The sequence below is a fragment of the Gymnoscopelus microlampas genome (assembly GCF_963454915.1).
Source record: "Gymnoscopelus microlampas genome assembly, chromosome: 1".
Taxonomy (NCBI): domain Eukaryota; kingdom Metazoa; phylum Chordata; class Actinopteri; order Myctophiformes; family Myctophidae; genus Gymnoscopelus; species Gymnoscopelus microlampas.
The window spans coordinates 22,826,676-22,845,929 of NC_139962.1; the positions used below are offsets into that span (position 1 = coordinate 22,826,676).

Sequence of the window (19,254 nt, forward strand, 5' to 3'; positions counted from 1 at the left end):
TACACAGAATTCACTGAGGTGCATGTACTTCTTCTTCTTCTCTTATCCATTTGTCGCCCATTCCTATACATCTCCTTCCCTTTATCCCACCATTCTCCACTTTGTGTAATTAACTAACTAACTAAACTATGCCCAGAACTTTGTTAAAGCCTCAGCGTCCCGTCTTTCCCAACCCTGAAGATACATTTACAACTCAGGTTTAAATCATTGCAAAGTATTTTCCATGTACTTTTTCCAGGTAACACTTCCTATGCATTTCATACAGTATAATGCGTTATAAACATACTTATAATTCAATTTTCAATTCAATTCAAGTGTCAAATGTTCAATTCAAGTGTCAAATGTTCAATTCAAGTGTCAAATCACAACAAGTTGTCTCAAGACACTTCACATGTAGAGCAGAGACCCGACAGTCCCACCCTGAGCAAGCAATTTTGCGACAGTGGCAAAAACGAAAAACTCCCTCTAACTAACTGGAAGAAACGTCCCAGGCTCTAGGGTGGGCGGCCATCTGCCTCGACCGTGTCGGGGGAAAGAAGAGAGAGAGAGAGAGGGAGAGATAGAGGAGAAACAAAGAGAGAGATACAAGTAGTAGTAATAACAGTAATAGCAAATATAATAGTGTAAGATAGACAGTATATAATAATATAATATAGTACAACAATAATGTTATATAGTATATATGGTATAATATAAGAATGTTGAGATAATATACAGTATAACGGTATAGTATAATATAGTATAATATTGTAGCAATGCAGTCATGCTCTGAGGCCCGGTCCGCAGTCACATTCTTGATCTGCAGCTGGGGGTCCATAATAACAGTCCATGGAACTGCGAAGTGGGAGACAATAATGCATTGTAATCTGCATACAACACTGTATAATTATATTTATACAAAACTGATAATTACTAATAATGCTTTATAACAACAATCATAACACATTCATCTTTTTTTTTGGAGGGTGGGGGGGGTTCTGGCTTCATTTGTATAGTTGCCTACAGTTGAGTGAGAGAGACAGGGAGTGACATGCAGCAAAGGTCATCGGGCTCGGTAATCGAACTCGCAACTCGTTGTCAGGCTACAGTAGAGCCTAACTAGGCCATCGGCACCCCACACACATAAAGCATTTTATAATTACTTATTAGGTCAAGTATTATAATACTTCATAATTACTGGACACTCATAGATTGTTTTTGGCAAGGATCAAAGTGTATTATAATTCTCATAGTTGTAAAACATTATAATAATTGTATAGTTTATTATACTGACAGTTATAATGCATTATAGAGTGATTATAAATCACTTTAAGTGGTCAATGAGTGCTTTAACCTCTGAACCTTTGAAGTGCAGTACCATAACCTTAACCCTCTTGGATGCATAAGGTACAGCATCCCAGTTGCCTCCTCCAGAGGCCTCAAAGTAGAACATCCAGACAGCCGAAGGACCATGTTGGCTTCAGTGAAAGTCCAGGTAGACTTGAAACAGCTCAGGGCTTCTTCCAGGAGGTGAACCTCTGTTGTATGTCTGCCCTTTAGCCAGAGGAGAGAGCCTTTCCAGGCAAGCTTCATCAATGCTTTGTAGACAAGTATGTCTGCTCTGTTGTACTTTCTGCCTTCTATCACATCAGCTACTGACCGACCTTCCACAATAACACGAGACTCAGAGGTCCCTCAACCCTACAGCCTGGGATCGAACCAGGAACCTTCCGAATTCTAAGCAGCCACTCTGCCTCCTGGCAGATGTGTCTTATATTCATTAGAATGCCTTCTGAGGGCAGCATTTAATGTCATTGGTTCTCCCGCCTGTCCAATCTGCTGCCTCCTGGGCCACTGTGGCCCGCTATAGAGCGTTGCAGTTCCCGCCCACTTCCTGGTGCCGGAAGTAAATACTCAATGCATTTTTCCCATTGACTTTTACAAAAATATTTATATAAATTTAAGCCTAGAATCAAGCTATCCAGGATAGCGGTGAATCATGACCATAAAACGTTTGATTCTATGAAAAACTTTTTTGAAAACGGCAAAACAAAGGGTATTTATTAAATATAGTATATCATATCATTAATATAAAATTTAAAAAAATCACAGAAAAAAAGGTTTTATGGTCATGATTCACCGCTATCCTGGATAGCTTGATTCTAGGCTTAAATTGATTGATATAAATATTTTTGGAAAAGTCAATGGGAAAAATGCATCGAGTATTTACTTCCGGCACCAGGAAGTGGCGCAACTGCGATGCTCTATATGACAGTTATAATGACATGCTAATTTACAGATTTAGATTACTTTTACAAAACAAAACCCATCTAGCTCACAATGCAACACAATTTAAACTTTTGAAAAAACTCTGCATAATGAGTAGCCTACTTGTCCTTATGACGCCAATACCTTTGTACCATTACTCAAATAAAAAATTCAATACAGGACTTGACTTACTAGTACTTTTTCCACCATTGCTCTCTCCTCTCATCTCCACCACCTCCAAACTCTGCTTGAATCTACTACAGTAAAATCATGTCACCTTTTTACCAGTGCCAACTAGCACCCTCTCCTGGCCATTATGCATTTTGCTAACAGATTGAGGTCACATTACAGGTTTAGAGAGGGTGGAATGTGTGTACAGGTTCCCATCATTTGTAGTTTTCAGGAAAGGAATGGATAGAAAGGAAGAACAAGGAAATACAGATCAGACATTCAAATATCCCTGATATGAGTTCAGTGAAATAATGTACATAAACAAGCAGGTCACATATTCCATAAAAAGGCAATGGTATGAGGCAGCAGATAGTGATTGATTGAATATTTTATTAGACACAAATGCAAAACAGCATGAGTACAGTCAAACACTTGGTCTAAAAGGATAACACCAAAAACGTCCTTGCGGTCTTGTTTCCATTGGGGTCCCATGTATTCAATTGTATATAGTATATACAGCACATAATCTGCAGCAATAGGTATGTTTTTGCACCTTAAGTCTAACCTCATGTACAGTACAACCTGTTACTTCCTATGCTATATGTATACATTTCTCTCTTTTCTTTGACCTGGTTTCTTTCCTGTTTTTGGGCGGTGTCACCGCCCCTATATGTGAGGTTTGGACATCGACATTCGCTGCACTGTGATTGGCCACCATTGTACCCCCCTAACCCTGCACCGTGATTGGCCACCATTGTACACCCCTAGCCCCTACACATTCAATGCAAATCTACACTTTTCTTTAAGTGAGCTTCCATCACTATGATGACCACTAGCTGTAATATGATTGGCTGACTCTATTGGCTGACTCTATTCAGCACTGTGATTGGCTAGCGAGACACATGACACATGTGCATAGTCCTATAAATAGGACTATGCACTTAAAAAAAAACACATGTATGTTTTTTTTTTAAGTGAGTCATGGGTCTGTGATGACCACTGTGACCACACCGCCAACTTCACTTCATTATGAGCATGAAAAATGATGAACAAAAACACTTAATTCACCCTGTTTCAAATGGGAGGAGTAGGACAGAGGCAATACGTCCTCCCAGTGGGGGCGCCTCACTTGCAGGTGAGCCAGTAGTAGGCTACTCTGTGGAAACTCGGGTAGAGCAGGGGTTAAGAAGCTTACCGGTCTATCGGCTTGCGGATCGTTTATACCAGGGGTCTGCAACAGGGGGTCCGGGACCCCTAGGTGGTCCTCAGAGATACTGCAGGGGGGCTAGTACTAAAATGTTTGAAAATAGCAGATCTACAAGCTCACAACGCAATGCGACGCGTTGTGAGCTTGTAGATCGGCTATTTTCAAATAGCATAGGTATAACATAGGGCTACAAAATAGGGGCTATAAAAAAAGGTATACAATAATTGGCTACTCAAAAGAAAAAACAAATCAAAATTACGTTGGTGCTATGTGCTGTGTGTCCCCATGCAGGTCCAACTGGCTGAAGCCGTGCTGCGGGCGCAGGGTGGCCCTGTGGCAGGTGTGTCTGCTCAGTGCTGGCTTCAACTGTGTCCTGGTGGCCAGTCTCCTGCTGCTGGTGGTCTTTCTGTCCCTGGAACTGCTCATAGACACCAAGCTCCTACAATGTAAGTCACCACCTCGCAATAGTAGCAGCTTCATTTTTACACTATACGTTGCCTTGGGTTTCTGATGAAAATACGTTGTTCTTTTTGTTGCCGAGTCGTCTGGCGAAGTATAACTAAGCGCTGCACTCTGATATTGCTTCACTGTGCTGTGTGACTGCTCCATGTCACAAACTTAACGTGCCCGTATTTATCATTGCTATAGGGTGTACATCTTGTATGTCCTTTTTTATTATCGGCATTAATATACCAAAAAAAACATAACACGTTTAATTATGGAGATACAAGGTTTCTGCCCGACCTGTTGCAAACTACCTGGCTTTCATGAATGCAGACACCAAACAATTACTAGAATTATCATTCATGTTAAGCAAATGATGCGTAAGACATTCGTAAAGAGTATGTAAACCATTTGTGGTGTTAGGGACCAAAAAAGTCACTACAAAGTACTACCAATCAACTCTAAATTGCCTGAAACGTACTCCTAACAGGTTTTTAGGGGGACGATTTTGGCCTCCACACTTAGTGATTATTTCGGATTTAACTTTCGTTTCAGTGGTGACCAACTTTCGTTTCGGTAGTTTGATTACAAAATGTAAGTTGTGTAAAAAATAATCTGACTATACTAAGTTGTTATTTGTTTGTTTAAGTCAGGCTATACTCTACTCAGAGTCATAAGTTTACAAAATGTACTAAAGTACAGTGAACGTCTGTGCGGTTTGTCTTCATCACTGAAAATAACGTACATGTAAACTGATGTCATGTGCAGTTGGGGTGAAGAAACACAACCATTTCACTCCTAATAATACCTATTTGATTTGACATCCTGACTTGCTGCTGTAGCTGAGGCTTGAACCTGTTACCTGCGGCTCACTAGTCAGTGACTCTATCCATTCACCTACAGCTGTGTCCTTGGAATCTGTGGTTCTGAAACGTTTTGTTGTCAACCCCCCAAATTGACATGTATTTGGGCAGTGGACCCCAATGTGAAAAGATGTAGATGTGTCAGGGCCCCCCATGAAAAAGATGTATATTTATGCTGTAACACATTTTTTAAAAGTTATTTGTCTTGTTTGCTGTTCAAGTCAAAGCACCAGGAAGGCTGTACTTGTCAGCAATCTGTTAGCTCAATGGGTTGAGACGCAGTATTCATGATCCAGAGGCCATGAGTTCAAATCCCATTGATGTCTTTCCTATGATTCTTTCCTTTGCAGACTGGCTTCCAGAAGATCAACTGAAAAGTACCAGGAAGGCTATATTTGTCATCCAACTGTTAGCTCAATGGGTTGAGACGCAGTATACATGATCCAGAGGCCATGAGTTCAAATCCCATTGATGTCTTTCCTATGATTCTTTCCTTTGCAGACTGGCTTCCAGAAGATCAACTGAAAACTACCAGGAAGGCTGTACTTGTCAGCCATCTGTTAGCTCAATGGGTTGAGACGCAGTATTCATGATCCAGAGGCCATGAGTTCAAATCCCATTGATGTCTTTCCTATGATTCTTTCCTTTGCAGACTGGCTTCCAGAAGATCAACTGAAAACTACCAGGAAGGCTGTACTTGTCAGCCATCTGTTAGCTCAATGGGTTGAGACGCATTATTCATGATCCAGAGGCCATGAGTTCAAATCCCATTGATGTCTTTCCTATGATTCTTTCCTTTGCAGACTGGCTTCCAGAAGATCAACTGAAAACTACCAGGAAGGCTGTACTTGTCAGCCATCTGTTAACTCAATGGGTTGAGACGCAGTATACATGATCCAGAGGCCATGAGTTCAAATCGCACTGGTGTCTTTACTGTGATGCTTCCCTTTGCAGACTAACTTCTAGAAAAACAAGTTAAAACCACCAGAAAACCTGTAACTCTCAGCCAACAGCATAGCTCAACTGGTAGAGCGTCTGTCCAATAACATGACTTGACTTGACTTGAGTGGGTTCGATTCCCACTCGAGTCAAGTGTCCCCGGTAACTTGGGGTAACGGATAAATTAACTGATATCCTTAGTGATGCTTCCCTTTGCAGACTAACTTCTAGAAAAACAAGTTAAAACCACCAGGAAACCTGTAACTCTCAGCCTACAGCATAGCTCAACTGGTAGAGCGTCTGTCCAATAACATGACTTGACTTGAGTGGGTTCGATTCCCACTTGAGTCAAGTGTCCCCGGTATCTTGGGGCAACGGATAAATTGACTGATATCCTTAGTGATGCTTCCCTTTGCAGACTAACTTCTAGAAAACAAGTTAAAACCACCAGGAAACCTGTAACTCTCAGCCAACAGCAGAGCTCGACTGGTAGAGCGTCTGTCCAATAACATGACTTGACTTGACTTGACTTGAGTGGGTTCGATTCCCACTCGAGTCAAGTGTCCCAGTTAACTTGGGGCAACGGATAAATTGACTGATATCCGTAGAATAACTTGTAGGAGTGTGCTGGTTCAAATCCAGTACAACCCAGATTCCCACTAACGTCAAGTCCCCGGTAAATTGGGGCAGCGGATAAATTCCGTTGCCCCAAGTTAACTGGGACACTTGACTCGAGTGGGAATCGAACCCACTCAAGTCAAGTCAAGTCATGTTATTGGACAGACGCTCTACCAGTCGAGCTCTGCTGTTGGCTGAGAGTTACAGGTTTCCTGGTGGTTTTAACTTGTTTTCTAGAAGTTAGTCTGCAAAGGGAAGCATCACTAAGGATATCAGTCAATTTATCCGTTGCCCCAAGATACCGGGGAAACTTGACTCAAGTGGGAATCGAACCCACTCAAGTCAAGTCAAGTCATGTTATTGGACAGACGCTCTACCAGTTGAGCTATGCTGTAGGCTGAGAGTTACAGGTTTCCTGGTGGTTTTAACTTGTTTTTCTAGAAGTTAGTCTGCAAAGGATAGCATCACTAAGGATATCAGTCAATTTATCCATTACCCCAAGTTACCGGGGACACTTGACTCGAGTGGGAATCGAACCCACTCAAGTCAAGTCAAGTCATGTTATTGGACAGACGCTCTACCAGTTGAGCTATGCTGTTGGCTGAGAGTTACAGGTTTCCTGGTGGTTTTAACTTGTTTTTCTAGAAGTTAGTCTGCAAAGGGAAGCATCACTAAGGATATCAGTCAATTTATCCGTTACCCCAAGTTACCGGGGACACTTAACTCGAGTGGGAATCGAACCCACTCAAGTCAAGTCAAGTCATGTTATTGGACAGACGCTCTACCAGTTGAGCTATGCTGTTGGCTGAGAGTTACAGGTTTTCTGGTGGTTTTAACTTGTTTTTCTAGAAGTTAGTCTGCAAAGGGAAGCATCACAGTAAAGACACCAGTGCGATTTGAACTCATGGCCTCTGGATCATGTATACTGCGTCTCAACCCATTGAGCTAACAGTTGGATGACAAATACAGCCTTCCTGGTAGTTTTCAGTTGATCTTCTGGAAGCCAGTCTGCAAAGGAAAGAATCATAGGAAAGACATCAATGGGATTTGAACTCATGGCCTCTGGATCATGAATACTGCGTCTCAACCCATTGAGCTAACAGATGGCTGACAAGTACAGCCTTCCTGGTGCTTTGACTTGAACAACAAACAAGACAAATAACTTTAAAAAAATGTGTTACAGCATAAATATAAATCTTTTTCATGGGGGGCCCTGACACATCTACATCTTTTCACATTGGGGTCCACTGCCCAAATACATGTCAATTTGGGGGGTTGACAACAAAACGTTTCAGAACCACAGATTCCAAGGAAACAGCTGTAGGTGAATGGATAGAGTCACTGACTAGTGAGCCGCAGGTAACAGGTTCAAGCCTCATCTACAGCAGCAAGTCAGGATGTCAAATCAAATAGGTATTATTAGGAGTGAAATGGTTGTGTTTCTTCACCCCAACTGCACATGACATCAGTTTACATGTACGTTATTTTCAGTGATGAAGACAAACCGCACAGACGTTCACTGTACTATAGTACATTTTGTAAACTTATGACTCTGAGTAGAGTATAGCCTGACTTAAACAAACAAATAACAACTTAGTATAGTGAGATTATTTTTTACACAACTTACATTTTGTAATCAAACTACCGAAACGAAAGTTGGTCACCACCGAAACGAAACTTAAATCCGAAATAATCACTAAGTGTGGAGGCCAAAATCGTCCCCCCATAAACCTGTTAGGAGTACGTTTCAGGCAATTTAGAGTTGATTGGTAGTACTTTGTTGTGACTTTTTTGGTCCCTAACACCACAAATGGTTTACATACTCTTTACGAATGTCTTACGCATCATTTGCTTAACATGAACGATAATTCTAGTAATTGTTTGGTGTCTGCATTCATGAAAGCCAGGTAGTTTGCAACAGGTAAGGAGAAAGTCCACATTAACAGACAGTCATAAATGATGAACTGTCTTCACTTTACTGTAGGGCACATAATAACATGTACAAAGGATTTATAGATATTTTAGGAATGTTTTACAAAGCATGTTAAACATGAACAAACACATTAACAGACAGTTGTAAATGATGAACTGTCTTCACTTTACTATAGGGCACATAATAACATGTACTAAGGATTTATAGATACTTTAGGAATGTTTAACAAAGCATATGTTAAACATGAACAAGCTACCAATAGCTTGTATATATTATGTAACATCAGTTACAAATGATTTAATAATCATTTACAGATGTATTATACATGGCTTATTCATGAATAGTTACTAATACCTTTATAGATGATTTGTAACCGTAGTTATAAAGGTTTTAGTAATCATTTACGAATGTCAATAAACAGGTTGTTAATGATTTGTTAATAGTCTACAAACTGCTTATAAACGTTTATAAATGCTTTAGAATGGGTCGTTACAAATGATTTAATAATCTTTTACAGATGTACAGTATATAAATGGCTTATTCATGAATAGTTCACTACTTACTAATACTTTACAAATGATTTGTAACTGTAGATATAAAGGTTTTAGTAATCATTTACGAATGTCAACAAACAGGTTGTTAATGATTTGTTAATAGTTTACAAACTACTTATAAACGTTTATAAATGCTTTATAACGGGTCATTATTGTAAAGTGCTACCAAATTACCAAGTCCATAGCTCGATGAATGTTAGGGACCAAAAAAAAAGTCACTACCAATCAACTTTAAATAGCCTGAAACGTACTCCTAACAGGTTTTTGGGGGAACAATTTTTTTTTCGTTTCGGTAGCGTCACTACCGAAACGGAAAAAAAATGACTAAGTCCAGAGCTCGATGAATGTTAGGGACCAAAAAAAAAGTCACTACCAATCAACTTTAAATTGCCTGAAACGTACTCCTAACAGGTTTTTGGGGGAACATTTTTGTTTTCGTTTCGGTAGTGTCACTACCGAAACGGAAAAAAAATTACTAAGTCCAGAGCTCGATGAATGTTAGGGACCAAAAAAAAAGTCACTACCAATCAACTTTAAATTGCCTGAAACGTACTCCTAACAGGTTTTTGGGGGAACAATTTCAAAGATTCCTTTTCAGGCAAACATGTCCACAGTAAGATGAACATTTTAAAGTATGAATGAGGTTACTAGGCGTAAGTATGTAGTTGTAAGCCTGCCTTTAAATGTCCATTGCCGCATTGACAATGCATTGGGCGCTTAAAGTTAAATATCTTCAAAACTACAAATGATTTCAAAGAAAAAATCTCAAGCATGCATGTCCACAGTGAGGTGGAATTTTTGAACTGTGTAAAAGTTGGAAAGATATCTTTGTTGGTTTTGAACTCAGGACCATCTGTGTGCAAGGCCTGTATCTTAACCACTGCTCCACTATGGTTAATACTTTTTATGTCTCTTGCACATTCTTCAGTGAAAGATTAGATAAAGGTGCAAGAGTCTAGCCTGGTAAACCCTCCCTCCGGAAATCTCATTTCCATTTGATTTCAGGAGTGAGTCTGGCCTGATCGCCCATTCTGCAATATTGGCTGTGGGCTGGAGTTGGGCGGGAGTAATACCGCTGACTGACAACCCCTTCAGCCAATGATCGTTGTTCCCCTCCAGCCAATCAGCAGACCTCCAGACTAATGTGACGCAACAGGACTTTTGAGACGGCCATGCCCAAAATAGGTTGCCTTATTCGGATACATGCGTGGCACTGCCCGCCCCTGCTGGTTCTCTAATTTTTTATTTTCAAATAGGCTCTGTCATGATTAATTGACCACATATATGAAGTTAAACAACTAAATGCCTCTGCCTCGGAATGCCACTGCCTCGGACCCCACTTTGAGAACAGCTGGTGTATAGGACTTACCTCTGTGTGACGCCCGGCCAGTCGGAGAGGAACTATGGTGTCTTTGTGTGTGTGGACAGCACAGGGCCTGTGATGTAGAGTGATGCAGAGAGGTGATAATGAAGCCGGGCTCTTGTCAATGGCGGCAGGGAACGCGTCTCCATCGATTACGGGCCGGGGCCGGGCGTCCATCGATTGCGGGCCGGTGTCCAGGACACGCGAGGCTGTATAATGATACCTGAGGTTTGGCTCCGGGGCGCGCAGCACGGACAGTCACTTCAGATGTACGTCCAATCAGCTGCTTTGGCCGCTGCCAGTCTCACAAGACAAATGGAGGAGAGAGAGACAGAGAGAGAGAGAGAGAGAGAGAGAGAGAGAGAGAGAGAGGTGGAAAGTATCTAAGTACATTTTCTCAAGTACTGTACATAATATACTCTCTACCTCGACTGCTAAACCTCAAAGGCAAATCATTCTACTCCACTATAACTATTTGAACAATTTACTTACTGCTTAGTTGCATATTTAAATTATTATTACAAAACATATATTAAGTCCTATTTTATACTTCGCTATTTGAAAATAGCCGATCTACAAGCTACTCAAGTACATTTTTGAGTACAGGACTGCTACTTGTAAAAGAATCAGTGTACTCGTTTCAGGAGTGATTGAGACAAACTCTCACATAGATTAGTAGCCTAGTGTCAGAGGAGATGGAGGGCAGCGGGTTGGCACCGTGGGGATTAATGGACAATGTCAGAGATGTGGGGAGCGATACAGAATGCTGATAAATGCAATGTGGAAGTAAGGATCACGATGGGTGATGGGGAGAGAGAAACAGAGGGAAATTGATTCAGGCACGCAGGAAACACACACACACACACACACACACACACACACACACACACACACACACACACACACACACACACACACACACACACACACACACACACACACACACACACACACACACACACACACACACACACACACAGAGAGAGAGAGAGAGAGTTGGCGTAACAAGTCAAAGCTGGATCGACTCTTAGCACAAACTCCTTTAAGACAAAATGTAAAGAATTACTATTCCAGCGACTAGCGAGTGACGGGATGCAACTCAAAGAACACACAGACAATGGTGCTTAAAGGGATGCTTCACCCACAAAATGACTTACAATGACAATTACTCACTCCGTGAAAGCCTTGAATTCATGGAGATCTTTTTTAGTTTTTGTAGTAAAGTTTGCTCAAACTTTACTTAAAACACTCCCGGGATAAATGTTCTCACGCAGAAACGAGGAGTGCACCTGGGCCCAGGGCCGCATTAACCGCGGAACTTAGTGGAACTTGTGTTCCACGGCCCGCAGCCTGCAGGGCCCTGTGAGAATTGTGTATTTAATTTTTGTGTATGTAAAGAAAAAATGTTGATTTGTATTGGTCAAATAGAACCAATATAACGCGCGCAGGTTGTGCTCATGCACGCGCGCGAAATTACGCCACTGGGGGGCCTTTGATTTTGTGGTGTTCCACGGCCCTGAGGGGTCTTAATGCGGCCCTGCCTGGGCCAGCACGTGCATGTGAATTCAGCTTGCGATGAACCCAACACACACACACATACACACACACACACACACACACACACACACACACACACACACACCCTCACTCGCAGTATTTTCCTTGTTTATCGATTCTTCATAGAAAACAAAACTTGTCCATGAATTTTAGGCTTCGGGTGAGTAACCGTCAGAACTGGCGGAGTCAACAGTTTGTCTCGAGACCCTAACCTTACTTTTTTGTCCCTTTTCTCTGTAGTTTCCAATGCTTTTGAGTTTGCCAGCATCATCCACTGGATCAGCCTGTCCATCCTCTCCCTTTTCTTCTCAGAGGTCAGTGTCCATCGAACTTTAGACTTAATCAATTATGTTCTTGGTTGGAGTAGGAATTCACTTCCACCCAAAATATTAGGGTATGAAATATTGACAAAAATGAAAATTAACAACATTATATGATTTCAGTTAGTTTTAGTTAGTTAAAGTAGCACTTCACCCATTTTCAACCTTATCTTCATATAATTGGTCCTCACTAATACTCATAAAATCGAACAACCCCCGTTATATCGTCCATCGTTATTTTGTTAGTTTCAGTTAAGTATACCAATGGTTCTCAAAGTGGGGTCCGGGGACCCCCAGGGGTCCTATAGGGGGTTCCAGGATGTCCCCAGCTAAATTTGCTAACTACATTTGAACCCCCTTATCCATATTCTTTGGCTATTAAAAAATAGCAGATATACAAGTTCGCAGTGCAGCACGCATCTGCTATGTTAGAACATTTTTGAAAAATGTTGAATAATTTTGCAATTCTTCACACAAATCTCCTCTTCTGGGGGTTCCCTGGCACAAAACATTTGTAAATTCGGGTTGGGTCCTTGGCACGAAAAGGTTTGAGAACCACTGAAGTATACTAGAGGGAAATCCAAACAAATGGACGCCCGTTTAGCCTTACAGACCAAAATGTTGGGCTATAATTAAGCATTAAGCATATAATTAAGCTTAATTAAGCAGTGAAGCGACATGGGTCATAATTAACACCAGGGTTAATGAGCAGTGAGGGATGGAGTTACGGTGACGGGATCCTGACACACACAACACATGTCACCGCAGTGCTGTCGCTCGGATGTCACCGCTATTGTTGTCACAACAAACGGCGGTGTCAGACACAGGTCCCACTTTGATGGATTAGCCTGGCTATTACATGACAGGACATGCTAATTGGATTGTAAATCAATGGCCACAACACACAACCAGTGGTGGAAGAAGTACTCCGCTTTCTCGCTTAAGTAAAAATAGCAATACCACTATATAAGTATGAAAGTCATGTATTCAAAATGTCTAAATGTTGCTTGAGTAAAAGTACAAAGGTATTGGCATTAAAATATACTTTAAGTAAAAGTATTCATTATCACAAGGTTCTTTTTTTCCCTCATTTTTTGCTTTTAAGTTAAAAAAAATGTGCAAATCTTTCAAAAATAGTTTGTCTATTTCTGAATACAGTGTATATTTTTGCATAATCAAGTATTTTTTAAATTACATATTTAACAGAGCAACTTTCACTTGAGTAATATTTGACCGTGAGCATCTATACTTTGACCCCAGTACTGGGGTTGAGTCAAAACATTGCTGCTCTGTACAGATTAGACTGGACGCTGTGAAGATCAGTATCTGTCTTAAGCGTTTTAATATTTATATGTATATATATCCTGCCGAAAGAATGTAGTGAATGTGATGACAACTCAGTTACATTTAACACATTTTATACGATGATTCAGCCTTATAAACCTAATAAACAATTTTTGACGTGCGACACAGGCTATAAATTAAGCATACAGATGTGCCACTTCAAAACTTCACACGTTACTGTTCTTTCCCTGATAGTGCCCTGAAAATGATTTTTTTCCCTCCCTTTTCTGCCCTTAAAATGCACTGTTTTGCCCCTGAAAAGAAGTTGTCACTACACACCCCCGTTTTTCCCTTCAACAGACATCCATATACATGAGAACAAAAGAATGTGTGTTGAACAAGGTGTCAGACTCATTATGAGGCGAAAGGTGATTTGACCAGTTGCTCAAATTAATTAGCATCATAAAAGCAGTGATCATCAAAATAATTCAGCATTTTAAATGCCCTTCTTTGTCCCTCTTATTGCCCTGGGAATCCCCTGAAAATGTACTGTCTTGGCGATGGCAGGACATGTGAAGTTTTGAAGTGGCACATCTGTATCTCTTACCCCTTCCTAATCCCCCCCCCCCCTCCTCTCTCTCTCTCTCTCTCTCTCTCTCTCTCTCTCTCTCTCTCACACAGACTGTCTTTAGAATCGTGGTTCTTGGGATCTGGGATTACATCGAGAACAAAGTTGAGGTATGAGGTGTAACTCCCTCACGCTATTTTAATGTGTTTGGAAAAGTAGTTTCACTCATAATGTGTGAAGTGAACACATCAGACTAGAGGGAGTGTGTAGCAGAGTGGGCTCAGAGCCTCTGCCTGAAGACCAAAAGTCTAAAAGTGGATAAGATGTTTGGCTTTAGTGTCCCTTCCTGTGTGGGACACCGGGGTTCGAATCCCGGGCATTACACATGGAGGTGTGAGGGGGGCATACAGTATGTGTACCTGCATGTGTACCGTATGTACAACGATCTGTAATATCGTCTCTTGTCGGGTGGAAACAGGATTTCAGAATTCAAAAGTAGCAGATCTACAAGCTCAAGGCGCGTCGCTTCGTGCCGCGTTTCGAGCGTGCAGATCTGCTACTTTTGATACTTTTGTGTGACGCTGTAGTACGATCAAGTAGGGCATTAATCTACGAAAAAACACAAAAAGTTTAAATATGGAGATAGGAGGTTTCTGTCTGACAGCAACATGTGTACCTGCACTGTACTGTATGTACAAGTACTGTATCTGTAATATCTAGAGATGTATTTAGGTGTGTGTGTGTGTGTGTGTGTGTGTGTGTGTGTGTGTGTGTGTGTGTGTGTGTGTGTGTGTGTGTGTGTGTGTGTGTGTGTGCGTGTGAATGTGGCAGGTGTTTGACGGTGCTGTCATCGTGCTGTCCTTGGCACCCATGGTGGCCTCCACGGTGGCCAACGGTCCCAGCAGTCCCTGGGACGCCATCAGCCTCATCATCACCCTGCGCATCTGGAGGGTCAAACGCATCATCGATGGTGAGAACATCCACCGTCCTGGACCCCCTTTTATTCTGTTCATTGGAGCTGCCCGCATGAATGAATGCCCTCTTTAACTCTCAAGAGTGTATAAATGGAACCAGATGTAGGCTACCTGTCAAGGTCCATCTACAAATGCATGGAATCTCTGTGAGAGAGTGAGTGTATGCGAGTGTGTCCGCGTATCTCGAGAACCATTCAACCGATGGACTCGCCGTGTGTATCACTGAGGACCCGAGGGAGTGCAGGGCCCAGTGTGAAGTTGGTCGGATCAGCGATTGTCAGGAATTATCTATAAATCCACACATCTCTGTATGTGTCTGTGTGTCTGTCTGTCTGTCTGTCTGTGTACCTTTTATGTCCTGATGTCATCAACATGACGTTAATGTCATAGACTGGTCTCTGAGTACTATGATAAAGGCTGCTGTACTAAGTACTCTGACAACACTATACTATAATTTAATTAATACTTTATTTCAAAAACCTAGGAAATCATGAGATAGCAAGCTCACTAAAGTTCCAGGTGTCTGGGTTAGGATTAAGGTTAGGTCCATTTATACATCATCTTCATCTGATGAAGAGCCGGTGAGGCTCAAAACGTCACGTCCAAATGGTGGAAACCAATCATTTTTTACTTCGGAGCATGATCCAGTATGCAGACTTTACTTTTTGGATATCAAGCAGGTTACACATCTCCGGAATGTATTTTTTATATACTGTAGTACCGAAATGAATGGAATCCAATGGATTCCTCAAAAAGTAAAACAAGGTATGTTTTGGGAGATGGTTGGCAGTGAAGTCTGTGGTCTAAACCTGACCTTAAGCTTACTTTGTGGAACAAAGGACTGTTCTCAGATAAAGCTGATTGTGACTGAAGTGAAACATAATACAGTATGTCGATGCCCTGGTTTATATCAGCCGAGGGTTTCATCCCACTTTAAGTCAAGTCTAGAGTCTAGTTTGTGTCTTATATGCACCATTAACACACACAGTCGTTCTATGACAGCATTTCAATGGGATTAATCAAGCCAGATGATTATAAAAATCTATACTAATAACTCACTTCCATGCTTTCCCAGTGACTCTGGGCCTTGACACTGATGTACGCAACACATTATTACGGAGTACAATGACAAAATGACCCCATTCGCCGCATGATTAGACAAATTATTTACTATTCAGAACAATAAGGCTATCGACCAGCGCTCAGAGTAAATTGCTGCCACTCAGCCACTCTAACGCGTATTGATGGGAAGCAGATCGTAAGCAGATTCAGAGGAACCATAATGAATCTTGTGGCTGTTCAACATGTTAATGTAGGCTGGATCAATACTGGCTCGGAGGTCACCCCCATAGTGCTCTTTCCCTGTCTGTCTGTCTGTCTGTCTCTCTGGCTGTCTGGCTGTCTCTCTCTCTCTCTCTCTCTCTCTCTCTCTCTCTCTCTCTCTCTCTCTCTCTCTCTCTCTCTCTCTCTCTCTCTCTCTCTCTCTCTCTCTCTCTCTCTCTCTCTCTCTCTCTCTCTCTCTCTCTCTCTCTCTCTCTCTCTCTCTCTCTCTCTCTCTCTCTCTCTCTCTCTCTCTCTCTCTCTCTCTCTGTCTCATACTCCTCTCTGGATCGATAGCAGTTGGGAGGTCAACCTCCTCGTGGCCTTGTCCCCCGGTTGCATGTGGGATAAAAAATGTTCTATTCTATTAGCTTGTCAACCCGGCTCTCATTGACTTCAATGCACTCCATGGAACTTCTGTTTGCCTCCCAGTACCTGACAAACGCTGAGGAATATGCCGGTGGGAGCTCCAGGTGAGCCAGTATACAGTACAACGGCAGCGGCAACACAGAAGTGTGTGGGTAGTATTACTTGTTATAACAACTAAATTGGGAGTGGTAAATTGTGCCTTTTTTCCAAATCACTTTACAATGTGATTATACTCACACGCCAATGGCAGAGGACACCACGCAACTTAAGGCACCACCCTTCTCATCGGGAGCAGTTAGGGGTTCAGTGTCTTGCTCAAGTACACTTCAATGCAAACACGGGGGGAGCTAGGGATCGAACCTGGAACCTTCCGATTCCCAAGTGGTCGCTCGACCTCTTAAACCACTGCCATGAAAAAAAATTGTTGTTCGGATTAAACATAATTATATTCGTTGCTGTCGGGCAGAAACCAGCTAACTACATTTTTCCGCTTTTGCATTTTTTCCCCATAAATCAGTGCTATCAAAAAAAGCGCTTCTGACAAAACCAGGTAACTCCATTGGATCCTCAAACTTTCTGCTAAACCAGCTAAGTCTACCAAAGGGGGGTGGAGTTAGCTGGTTTTGCTGACTCCAGGCTCCACCCCCTTTTGACCTCCAACCTCATTGTGAGCTTGAATGTCCATTTAGCTGTTCTTATCAATGATGAACAAAACCTCCTAACTCCACTTTTTGTTTTGTTTTAGTAATTTCCTGAAAAATGAACATTTTGTAGTTAGCTGGTTTCTGCCCAACAGCAGAGATATATTTATATAGAAAGGAAAGAAAACAAGTACACAACAGTGGGGCATCACCCTTACAGTTGTTAGTCTTTAATAAAAGGAAAAAAGGAAACCTCATTCCCAGTTTTGTCTCCATCTCACAAGGAGATAGTGCCTGGACTACTGCCTGAGGTAGTCTGGCATAGCCAGACGGCCAAAGATACAAATTATGCGATGAATGCTGTCTTTGTTTTTCCTAAATGAGTGGCTCAGTGTTTCCATTCAATCCCAAGAGAATCTTCCAATGCATGTGCACCCAGCATTAGCACTCTGGCTGCTAATCCATGCACTTTACTGAAGCTGTTGAACTGTGAATGCACCAGAATTGGACATGTATGTTTTTGTGTCTTTCCCAGCGTATTGCTTGATGAGGTAAGTTAGGCTACAGCATGTCTCCACTGGAAATATTTTGTCATTAATAATAATCATAAAAACAAATCCATGGGTCTGCTGTGTAAACACGATAAAAGCCTGGGACCTCATGAAGAATTGAAACATACAGTAGAAGGTACTGAACTGTACCGTGATGAATGTATCTGTGTGTAACTCTTTTTAATACCAAATTGTGCAAACTGGCAAATATTACGTAAGAAAGAGGCAAACTAGCCTCTAACAAAATAGCCGATCTACAAGCTACAAAATAGCTGATCTACGTAGCTCACAACGCCTCGCACTGCGAGGCGTTGTGAGCTTGTAGATCTGCTATTTTCACAATGTTCATGTGTGGAACCGAGTCAAACTAAATGTAATGCTAACAATTCCAAGTGCTTGTCAGGGTGGGGGGTCCCCAGTTCAAATATGATTACTTTGGGGGGTCCCCAGTTCAAATATGATTATATTGGGGGGTCCCCAGTTCAAATATGATTATTTTGGGGGGTCCCCAGTTCAAATATGATTACTTTGGGGGGTCGCTGCCTGAAAAGTTTCGGAACCCTCGCACTAGATCAGTGCTTCTCATGATTTGAGTGCATGGGGATCTCATCTTAAACAAGCTCAGTGCTTAATGAGTCTTCCAGTTTAGTAGACCTTGTATTGTGAATTTGTACTTCCATGTACTGTTGTTCTCATGTCTTACTAAATAAAGTACATCAATCAATCAATCCAGTGTCCAATGAAAGCCCCATCAATAATTTTGAATAAACTTTCAAATTAATACAAATGTCCTGTCTGTCTGTCTGTCTGTCTGTCAGCCTATGTGTTGCAGGTGAAGGTGGAGATGGAACTGGAGATCCAGCAGTATGAGAAGTCTAAAGCTATGAGAGAGGAACAGCTGGAGCGGCTGACTCAGATCTGCCAGGAGCAAGCTGTGAGTCTGAAATTACACCTTAAACCAGTGGGTCCCAGACCTTTCAGCTTGAGACCCAAAATATTAATTTGGTGATTACCCGGGACCCAAACTTACAAAAAATACATCATTTTAAATAATGAAATGATAATTTCATCACAACTATAAATTAATATACTATATAATAGGTCTGTTGAATTACTAGCTCCATATATGGGCACAAAAGGGGGCATGCCCATATATGGGCATACTGTATAATGATGACATCAGCGATCTCCATGTATGGGCATTAAAGGGACAAGGACTGACAGATACAGAGATCCGGTTGTCGCGAGCCACAGATCCGACCGCTATGCCCGTATATGGCCATGTGCATATATGGAACCGAACAACTTCAAAGGACTCAGATAGACAGGTA

General features: G+C 41.7%; 1 pseudogene across 1 annotated transcript in view; it reads left to right on the forward strand.

Annotated features, from left to right (window-relative positions):
* Nucleotides 1-19,254, forward strand: part of LOC311043185 (transmembrane protein 266-like) — a 75,205-nt pseudogene that overhangs the window by 45,914 nt on the left and 10,037 nt on the right. The window contains exons 3-7 of the transcript in view: nucleotides 3,917-4,071; nucleotides 12,137-12,210; nucleotides 14,182-14,238; nucleotides 14,900-15,038; nucleotides 18,742-18,857. The product of the transcript in view is annotated as a transmembrane protein 266-like (transcript). The remainder of the gene's footprint in view (nucleotides 1-3,916; nucleotides 4,072-12,136; nucleotides 12,211-14,181; nucleotides 14,239-14,899; nucleotides 15,039-18,741; nucleotides 18,858-19,254) is intronic.